General features: G+C 49.6%; 1 long non-coding RNA gene across 1 annotated transcript; it reads left to right on the top strand.

Moving 5' to 3' along the window:
- The first annotated feature begins 4,138 nt into the window (after nt 1-4,138).
- On the top strand, nt 4,139-6,342 carry LOC308225889. The gene is made up of 4 exons (XR_013957799.1): nt 4,139-5,098; nt 5,193-5,296; nt 6,014-6,082; nt 6,266-6,342. It is a non-coding gene; the product is annotated as an uncharacterized lncRNA (long non-coding RNA).
- Nucleotides 6,343-10,108: the final 3,766 nt, after the last annotated feature.

Genomic DNA, 10,108 nt, shown 5'->3' with positions numbered 1-10,108 from the left:
TGGGGTTTTTTTGCATCTTAAAGGCAACTAAACTTGAAAGGAGAATGTCTGGCATAAAAAAACCTGCACTACTATGAATTCTGTATTTTTTTTTCTTGGTTTGGTTAATAGCATTATTAAAGGAAGGATTTCTTTTGACAAACATTTCAGTGAAAAGCTATTGAGGTAGCAGTGAGCACGAACACAATGAGAAGCAAGAATGGTGGGGTTTTTTCTTCTAGCCCTGGCTGTGGTTTGTGGGGCAAAGCTGGGACAGCTGGGGCTTTTCTCATGGCTTTTCTCTAGCTTTCCCAGAGCAAAAAGGACTCTGAACCCAGGCTGGGCAGTGAGGGCTCCTACAGCCGAGCTCCCAGTTCCCTGCACCAGTGCAAAATGGTAGCTTTGCTCCTGCTAAAAAGCCAGAACGTACAGAAATGGCAGAAGAGAAGAAATAAAGATAAGAGGGGGTTATGGCACAGCAGCTGCTTTTCTTGCAGATACATTCTACTGACCTGCAGTGCTTTAGTGTAGTTTAATAAGTAAAGGAAATTAGGTGATTTGTTTTGAAGATGCAGACAGTAATTCTTTCTTTGCCCACCTGGATTTTGTTACAGCAGCCAGTAATCAAATGTGCACCAGCTTCACTGGTGTGCCAGTGCGAGGACTGCAGTAGACAGCCAACTAAAACAGATCCACAGTTGCTGAAATCTTCCTACCCAAAGGATTCATCAGAATTCAGCATCCAACTGTCCGGAGGTCTTACTGCTTGGCCTTGCCTTGTGCATGAACCTAATGAGAGCTGGCAGTAATTTGAGCACTTGTGGTAATGTTTGGGGAGGTAAGTGGTGGCTGAGAATAGAGAAGAGTTAGCTAAGATGCTGGCAGGGACTCGAGGGGGATAAGAGAAAAAAACTTTCCACAATTATTTTCTTTCCTTGGGAGAGATTCTGTTATTTGCAGCTGTAAAAGCTGCTTCCTGGCAGCTGCTGTGGAAAGGTTTAAAACACAGGAAAGACTTGGTCCTCCCGGTGGGCTCCAGGACGTGCTCCCAGCCCTTTTCCAACCAGCTTCCCAGGGACTCCCTTTCATTATTAAAACACACACGTTCAGTAGCAGCAAAACCTCTGACACAGGCGGGATGAACAGTTGTTGTCATTTAAAAGAAGCAACAGCTACATTGCCACTGGTGGCACCACCAAGGGGACAGCATGCCCCACGTCACCTACAGCACAAATTAAATGCCCTGACTCAGAGGCAGGAAGGGGAGAATTTATGTCAGGAGGAGGCATTTCTTTCCCAGGTGTGGGCACTGGATCCTAAATAAACAGTGGTTTATGCTGATGGGATTTGAGCAGAGATTGGTCTTCTGTAGTTAAAGAGGATGTAAGTGCACAGAAATGGAAGCTGTAAGTGCTCAGTGCTGTTCTGATTAATGTTTTCTGTGTCTCTCAAATCTCTGCACTGTGACAGCAGCTCCAAGGTGGCTGTATGCTGGTGTTTTGGGTCACCCTGCTGCACGGTGAGAGCAGAACCTGCACAGTCTGTGGGTTGGGAACTGAACGTGGCTGCAGGTTCCACTCTCTGCTCTCCTGCTGGGTGGTGGCAGCCACCCCTGTGCTGTAAGGCAGCAGTTAAAAATAAGGTTGAGTATGGTGTTTGTAAGGGAGGATCCTCCTAAGGTGGCAGGGCTGGATGCCATCAGGTTCTGACACCATACAGCCTCCCTGAATCCAAACAGGGTCCCACACTATGCTCCCTGTGCACATCTCTGCCAGGTTTCTGCACTGTACCCCAGACTTCATTGATCTGGTGGCTTTGTCCTACCAGGACAGGCAGGATCGCTGCCATGGTTTACCCCAACATTGGCTGCGAGGAGTTCTCGGAGTGATTTGCATGTGAGCTGAAGCATCTCTGCTCCAAAGTACCACAGCTATTGACTGTAAAATTGGCAGCAACGGGGACTCTGCCACCCGTTTTGCTGAGCTGCTCCAGGGTTTATCCACCCTTGCTGTTAAAGCACATCCCTTATTTCTGATCTAAACCCGCTGAGGGGAGTTTTGATTTTCATTTAGGGATCCTGTGGAGGAGGCCTGGGGCAGACATGGTGGGTTTTTAGGACAAGTGACTTCTGTACAGCTGCCTGCTCCCTGCGTTGAGTTATCCAGGGTTAGTCTCACTCAGTGGGAGGGGGCTTTGTGTGTATTGCAATTACTGTAAATTAAAGTCAAATGACTGCGGGAACAAATTTGTTGTAGAGTTGAAGGTTTTAAATGGGGCAAATCTTGTGGGAGAGGTAACACCTTTTATTAGGTGTAGAAAACAAATTAGCTTTCAGGTACATAAGCCTTTCTTGACATTATTGTTACTGTTATTATCCCATATTGGTGCTATTAGAAATGAGGGCATTGCATTAGAGGGGAAGCACATTATGCAAGTGTTCAGACCTGCTGCTAACTGCTCTCTGCTGACAGGTATTTGCTTAATGATATGTTGGAGTGAAAGCCAGCAGCAAGGACATGCATCAGAGAGAGCTGGAAGTTCTGCCTGGCCTGGCCTTGCCAGGATGTCTTGGAGCTGCCTGACACCTCTCACCAGGAGTGGAGCAAGGACCTGCTGGATGCTCGTCTCACTGTGGTTTTAAGGATGCCCCAAATCCCCTTTTCTCTATTTCCACTAGGATCCTGACCATAGCACATTCCCAGACTGTGAATGCTCCATCCCTGGTGGTGCTCAAGGTCAGGTTGGACAGAGCCTTGGGTGACATGGTTTAATAAGAGGTTTCCCTGCCCATGGCAAGGGGGTTGGAACTAGATCTTGAGGTTCTTTCCAACCCTAACTATTCTGATTCTGTGAGTCCTTCTGGATCCCAAGACTGGTTCCTATGAATGTCTGCAGCCTCCAGAGCTGCCCTGGCTTGCTTGCAAAGGGTCTTTCTGCTCCTGCCTGTGCTGGAGGCAATGCCTCTTGCAGGTATGCATGCGACTGGTCATGTTCCCAGTGTCATGTGCTGTCCGTGGCAGAGCCAGTTTTTCTGCTCTCAAAATGGGACTGGGGAGGAGACCGCAACACTCAAATACCCAGATCCCCAGTAGCTGCCAGCCAGGCATCCAGGAGGCCACTTTTCATCAGCTCCAGGTAAGGCACTTCTCTGCCTCCCTCGTGTCATTGAGGGGATTTAGAGGCTCACATATCAACTCCACAGGCTGAAGAAGTAGAGCAGGAGGGCAAGGTGAAGCAGAGGGTGCAGCAGGAACATCCTTGGAACAGCTCGTGCTCAAGTGTGGTCTTGGGGATGGCAATTGGGCATCATGCTTAAGGGAAGGGCTTTGGTTCCCTGGATGAGACAGGAGCAGGCACTGTGACCTGTAAGCCTGTTGTACTGGTGGGGTAAGGCCATCCAGGCTACTGTATCTGGTGGGGTATGAATACACAGATAGGCAGTGTTCTGATCCACATGCTCCTTGTGCTTTGGTCAGCTGTGGAGGACAATCACAGCTTGTCAGTAGGAACCATGGAGCTATGGGCTGGGTTTTGATGGTTTGCCTGCCTGAGCTCTAAGGAACCAGCTCATCTGGGGCAGCGAAATTTGCCTGCCCAAAATGCTGCATGGCCAAGGAACGGGCAAAACTGGATTTGCTGGTCTGGGATGGGGATAAAGCTGAGCATTGGCAGCTGTCATCTGGGCCATGGATCATGGTGGGGGCTGCAAAGGATGCTGGAGACATCCCCTCAGGTGGGAGCACAGGGAAGCCCTGTGCAAAGCTTGGTGTCCACCTCTGTGTATCTCTGTTCACCTTGTGCCTTTCCTACCTGCTCAGACCCAAGCAGTGAAGGCACAAGGCAGGGGCATCCCCCGTGGATTTAGGGCTGAACACACACTGTGGGAGCTGTAGAGCAGCTTTGGTGAGCAGGACCCGAGCTCAGGGTATCAGCTACACCTTCTGCATCTTCCCAGGGGCTGCCTTTTCTTTTGTTAATGTTTGATTATTTTTAACGATTTTAGATTAAAATGTAATTATTTTCAATCAATAGTTGCACTTCTTAATTACAAAAATGAATTAGATTACTTTTTCTTATTAATTAGATTTTAACTTTGCGCTGATTCCGCCTTTTATCAGTCACTTCCCATACTCCTCCTCTCCCCATCCAACCTATCTCTCCCCCTATGCTTCCCCAAACCCCACTGCTTCCCACTGCCCTGCAGGGGAAACCTGTCTAGAAAATACAAATCAATGTTATCTGCTCTTTTAAAAGCCCAAATACCAACCAGATGATGTAATTTTTGGCCAAAATAACATGAAAAGAAACCATTAATATTCTGCCTCCCTTCGTCAATGGCTGGAACAGAAACTGTTTCCCTATTACCTGCTGAGGCATGGGAACAATTCCACTTGTCCCTGCATACAGGAGGGACCCGATCCCTCACCCCTGCTGCATTCCCTTTGCTTTACTTTGCTATTTTGGACAAGGCTATTTCCTGGGCTTTGCTTGGTCCTGCTATTTTTAAAGCAAGCTTCTTTCTTTCCTTTTCATCTGTCACCCTTCAGGCACCTCATCAATGCTTGCTGCGGCTCTCAGCTTTCCTGCTCGCTGCTGTCTCTATCTCCCTCCTGTCATCACTGTGTCCCTGGGGGAGGTCTCCTTTCTCCTGGGGCTTCCTGGGACCCCCAGCCCCTGCTGTCTATTGACTCATCACTATTCAATTTGAAGTAGGGCTGTAATTTGCACCTACTCCCAGGGGTTTAAGTGTGCTCCGTGCACATTTGCCCTGAGATTTCTCGGTCTGCCTCTGTAATCCTCCCTTTGCTGCTTCCCTGGGCAGAGGCAATGGGTGCTGCTTGGTTGGGCACAAGTTCTGGTCCTGTTTGATGGGTTTTCTTGTGGAGGTCACAGACTGCTTTACCCCTTTCCCTGCTGTTTCAGGGGGTAGAAAGTGCACAGGGCCTCTTCTGAGATGGAGAAGAGAAAATCAAATGGTGGGATCCAAGGAGATGTTTTCATCCCTGAAAAGCTCCCCTTACTCCTGTTGCTCCTTCAGGGTCTCTCTGTGCTGTAGGTGTGTGACAGTGTCGTGCCCCAGAGCTCCTTGGCTTCGTTGAAATGTCAACAATCCTGAAATGTGAGTGCTTGGTGTGAAACAGTGGGACCTGTGGGGTTTGTGTGTGCTGGATGCTGCATGCTGGCAATGAACCTCCCTCTGTGCCCTCTTGTAGGGTTTGGACGGGAAGATAAGGACAAAGAGGAGAAGGAAAAGGACAAGGGAGAAGAGGAAAAGACTGAGGGAGAAAAAGAGGAGGACAAGAAGGAAGAGGCAAAGGTAGGGGCATGATGGAGTTTTCTGCTCATCAGCTGCTGAACCGTTTGCCAGAGGGTTTCCAGCCCAGAGTCCCCAGTGCAGTGCTTGGGGTGAGCCCAGCACAACTCAAGCCATCTGAAGCTAGGGGCTCGTGTCTCAGGGAGCAGGCAGCTATGGAGTAGGGCCACCTCTGTAGGTGAGCACAATGCAGCAGGGATGTGAAAGGTGCAGAGCTCCCAGGTTGCCACCGAGCCCTGTGGAGAAGGGTGCTTGGCACAGGCAGCAGCCAGGGTTTACAGGGTGTTGAAAGCACCAGCCCCACCTGATTTACATCCTGACTGTGAAGGGAAGCAGTCTCTGACCCATGGCAGTCCCACATCTCTGGTAGCTGGAGCTGTATCTTGGAAGTCATGCTGCATGCATGGCTTTTTCACTGAGAGACAGCTCTGTCTTTGGTCCCAGTATTCCTAGTCAGCACTCTCTCCTCCTTTTCCTCCTATTTCAACTGCTGTGGACAGTGATGTCTGCACTGCACACACCATCGAATCCTTGCTCTTGGCTCTGCAGGTCTTTGTGGGGCCATGGGTACATGTGGTTCCATAGCAGCCCCATCGGTGCAAAGCCAGGCTCTAGATACCCACAAGACCAGTCATGTTCCTGACTATAGACTCTAGCACCAACACCAAACGGGGTGCCGGGGTGCCAGGGTCCCTGGTGATGCTTGTCCTTTTCTCTTAGCCCCTGCACGGAGAGGGGGAAGAGGACAGCAGCAGCAGCAGCAGCAGCTCCAACATCAACTTGGAAGAGGTAACCACACCACCAGCTCTGTGCTGGGACCTGCCTGCCCCTCTGCACACCAGCCCTGTGGGGTTTGCACCTACAACCCTCTCTGTGGGTGCTACCAAATACCTAGTGGTACTAGGGGATGACACATGAAACACCTGGCACTCTCCTCACACGCTGTCCCTTTTCTTTTTGTTCGGGCCCCAGGCCCATGGCAGCAACAAGGATGATGAAAAGGAAGACGAGGACTAGCCTTTACATGCTGGATCAGCAGTGCATGCCCTGTGCACACCAAGGAGACGTGAATATGAACAGCATCATGTGCTGGATGGGGCCTGGGCCACTTTTAGCCAAATAAAGGTGTTTGCAGGCTACAAAGAGAATTGCTACTTATTAATCCAGCCACACTGCCTATCCAGTGCTGTGTGTCCTTCCCAAGAGGGAAACAGCCAAGGAAAGGAGGTGGGATCTGTGTGAGCAGGGTTTGTTCAAGACCATTAAGAGAGTCTGGAGAGAGATCCAGGGCTCTGGCTGCCTGGCTTTGCATAGTCCCCTAAATCACGTAGTGTCACTCTCCTCCCTGTCCCTTCCATGCTGCTTGCTATGGGATGGAGCAGCTCAAGCAGGGACAGATGGGCTGCAGAAGTGGTTGCAGAGCTCTGGGGCTGAGCTGATACAACTGACTGTGATTTCACACTCATCAAAACCATACGAACAACAGTTTTAGGCGAACAAAACCCAAGAGCATCCTCTCTTCCCGCAGCGCTGCCCCAGCACCCAGCGTGTGCGCAGCTCATCCCGGGCAGAAACCGGGAAAAAAGGAAAAAGGAGGGAAAAAATAGGGATAAATGATGTGGCACCGCCATCTACCGGGACTGGGACGTGCGGCAGCAGGGCCGGGTTTCATAACCGCTCCGCTGTGCTGTAGGGCTCCCCAAAGTCTCTCCATCAACCAAGAACTTCAATGCAAACCTCAGAACAGGCTCTCCCCGCTGCATCACTGCCTTGATTGGTTTTCCTTAAGGAGTCTATTTTTAAGGGTATGTTCCCGAGCAATGGAGATTTCAGACCTAGTCGAGTTTAAGAGTCAACACCGTGGAGGATTTCACTTGAAACCACAGAGCATGGCTTTAGATGTTGTTTTCATGGAACAAATACAGCTGGCTCTCGTATAATCACAAAAACCAGCAGGAAAGATGCAGAGGAATGTCGTCTTAATTGTCTGGCACAAAGATTAAAGGAAAAACACGAAGATGGGAAAAACAAACATCCCCGAAAGCTAAACTAGGTTTCAATGAGCTGGTTTGGCTTCAGCAGGGAAAGGCTGAGTCTGAGTGCCTTATTGCTCCACAAACAAGGGTGTCTAAACAAGGGTGTCTAACCCCCATACAGGGTTATTTTACATATATTAGTTTCCCCTTTGTGCAAGTACACAGGATTCTTGCACAAGACACAACCTACTTCCAAATAGTGTGTGGGGTTGCGGCATTTTACAGTCCCCTCAGGCCATGCTCCCGTAGGATGGAAATCGCTTGGAATAACGTCTGGACACGAAAATGGGAGGCCCTGCCTTTACTTTTTAAGTTAAACGTTGGAAACTGTTCAAACATACTGTGCCAGACTCTGTTTTCTGAGGTCAAGCAGGCCTGTAGATGTTCAGTTGGAGCTGGTAGGTGTTGCATCTCACCGGAGTGAGACTCTGCTTTTCAGCTGATGACAGGCTAAAAACCTTAACATTGTCCTCTGTACCTTGTGCCCCAGCTCCCAAAGTAGCTGAAGGGCAAAAGGCTGTCTGCAGCTGACTCTACCAACGTGACCTCATACTGCACCAAATCTCAGCATCTTTATGACCTGAGCACCAGCGATGGGTGCACCCCACACTGCTGGGCCAAGTAAAGTTCTTCTGGTTGCTGTTTATGTTTCATGGTCCCTGCTTCAGGCCACTGTGCTAAGCAAATACATGTGCAGCCAGATCCCTGTGGCACAAGAGACGTTCTGTCCTACCTTCAGTACCTCATCTTCACATAGCTTGCTCCTCTCTGCACCCGTGTGATGCCTTGACTTGAAAGTGGTCAAGGGTCCCCAGAAAGCTGTGGGGGTGAAAGCCACTTCTGGTGTCCCCAGGTCCTCACTGTGTTGCAGCCCTGGCTTAAAACCAGGCAACATGAATGGGTATCCAGCATGAGCATTGGTGCCAGCCATGTGGATTAGGACTCTAAAAACAGTGGTGGAGGCAAAAAGTAAAAGTGGAACATTTGGCTTTCGGGGATGCTGAGAACCCTCAGCCACAGGGAGACAGTGGCTGCCCTGCAGGATGTGTCCACCAGCATGACCTCAGTGTGCCAAGATGGTTGTTTGCCCACAGACGTGACAGCCAGCAGCTTCCCAAGCACTGTTGGGCATGAGGTCTGCCTTCATCGGGGTGTTCAACCACCACATTTGCCTGAAGCACCTGCAAGGTTCGGTCTGGGGCTCCTTGGGGCTGCTGTGCCTTGAGCTGGCTGGGAGCGGAGTGAGGACAGAGCCGTGGTGAACACCCATTGTGTCAGGCTCTGGAGGGGTGGAGTAGGAAAAGAGGACCAGCAAGAGAAACTGGCAGTCGTAGAGTTACTTAAGTCTTGTTTACACACAGTTATTCCTCTTTATATAATAACCTCGGCTGGTCCTGCTCACAGCATCAGTACCTGCAGGAGCCCTGCATGGCATGTCTGGGGCCTCATAGCAGCAGACATGCCAGTAGAGCTTAGATGTAGAGAAAGAACTGATTTCCATGCCATTTCATGCAGAGGTGCCCCCAAATAGAGGCATTTTTCTATAAATGTCAACAATTTCAGAACATAAAAGGTGGGACCTTTATTTTTGCAATGATTTTTTTCATCTTGCATCTAGAGGCTTTATTATGTAAAGAGTCCTATTAGGGAAACAAGCCTCACTAAGGTAGAGATCAAAAGGAAATCTTTCTTCTGTTCCCAAGAGGCCTTCTTTATGGAAAATTTTAAGCTGCTTTTTCATTCCACTAAGAAATGGAAACAGAAATCCTGACTTTCCCAGACAAGCTGATTCCTGCAGCCCTGCTTATGATCCACTAATCTCTGCAGAGTGCCAGGCAGAGGGTTCCTATGAAATGACTCTTCTATTTTTGTGCTGAATAATAAGAAAACCAAAAAACCAAAGAGAACTTGAGTCTTGCAAGTGAAGGGTGTTTTGGGAGGATAAATCCCTGTTTCTGCCCCTGCTCCCTGCAGAGCACTCACGCTTGCTCTTCTCTGTGCTGCATCCTCCTACAACCTGTCCCTTCCTTCTGAAAACCTGTAAATAAAGGCTTTCTGCTATGTTAATTCGCAGCTAAAGTTATAGCAGAGCTTTAGTCACTGAACCGCCGGGATTCATTCACATTAAAATGACTCTAAGGATACACAACTTCCACAACACCCTTCTCTCTCCTGCAAACCTTTCCAGGACTCCTGCATTTGCTCTTTCGGAAGAGCAGAGTGAGCTCTTTACTCTCCAAACCTCCCGCTCCTAAAATCCACACAGAAATGGTGCCAGGTTTCCTGCCAAGGAAAACCTGCAGTGTGCTCTGGCAGATCCACCAGGACAGGTTTCTGGGTGACAGATCTGCTGAGCACAAACAACTTGACCTCTTTAGAAGCCGTGACGTCTGTGCGTTATGAAAGGGTGCACTGGGGCAATGACTCACTCACCCAAACACATTCACCTGCTGTCCAAAGTGCAGCAAGAGGTGGAGGAGGAACAGCCCATGAAAGGAGAAAGGCACAGCCAGAAATACTCATCTGCACCTCGAGCAGAGAGCTCTGCCCAGGCCACCGCTGCTGCAGCCAGCCAAGGAGCCCACAAGCAGATGTATATAGAACCATAGAATGGTTAGGGTTGAATGGAACCTTAATTGTGGTTCCTTCCAGCCACAATTATGAGATACAGCCCTGCTCATCCTGCCTGAATTCAGCCCAGTGCCTGTGGTTAGGGCTTCACACTGGCTGGCTGTGGGGAAAGGGGGCTGTGGGGAAAGGGGGCTGTGGGAAGACCCTG

This window comes from Psittacula echo (genome assembly GCF_963264785.1).
Source record: "Psittacula echo genome assembly, chromosome: 11".
NCBI classification, from domain to species: domain Eukaryota; kingdom Metazoa; phylum Chordata; class Aves; order Psittaciformes; family Psittacidae; genus Psittacula; species Psittacula echo.
The sequence above is the reverse complement of the archived record's forward strand: the minus strand, read 5'-3'. Positions and strand labels throughout refer to the sequence as shown.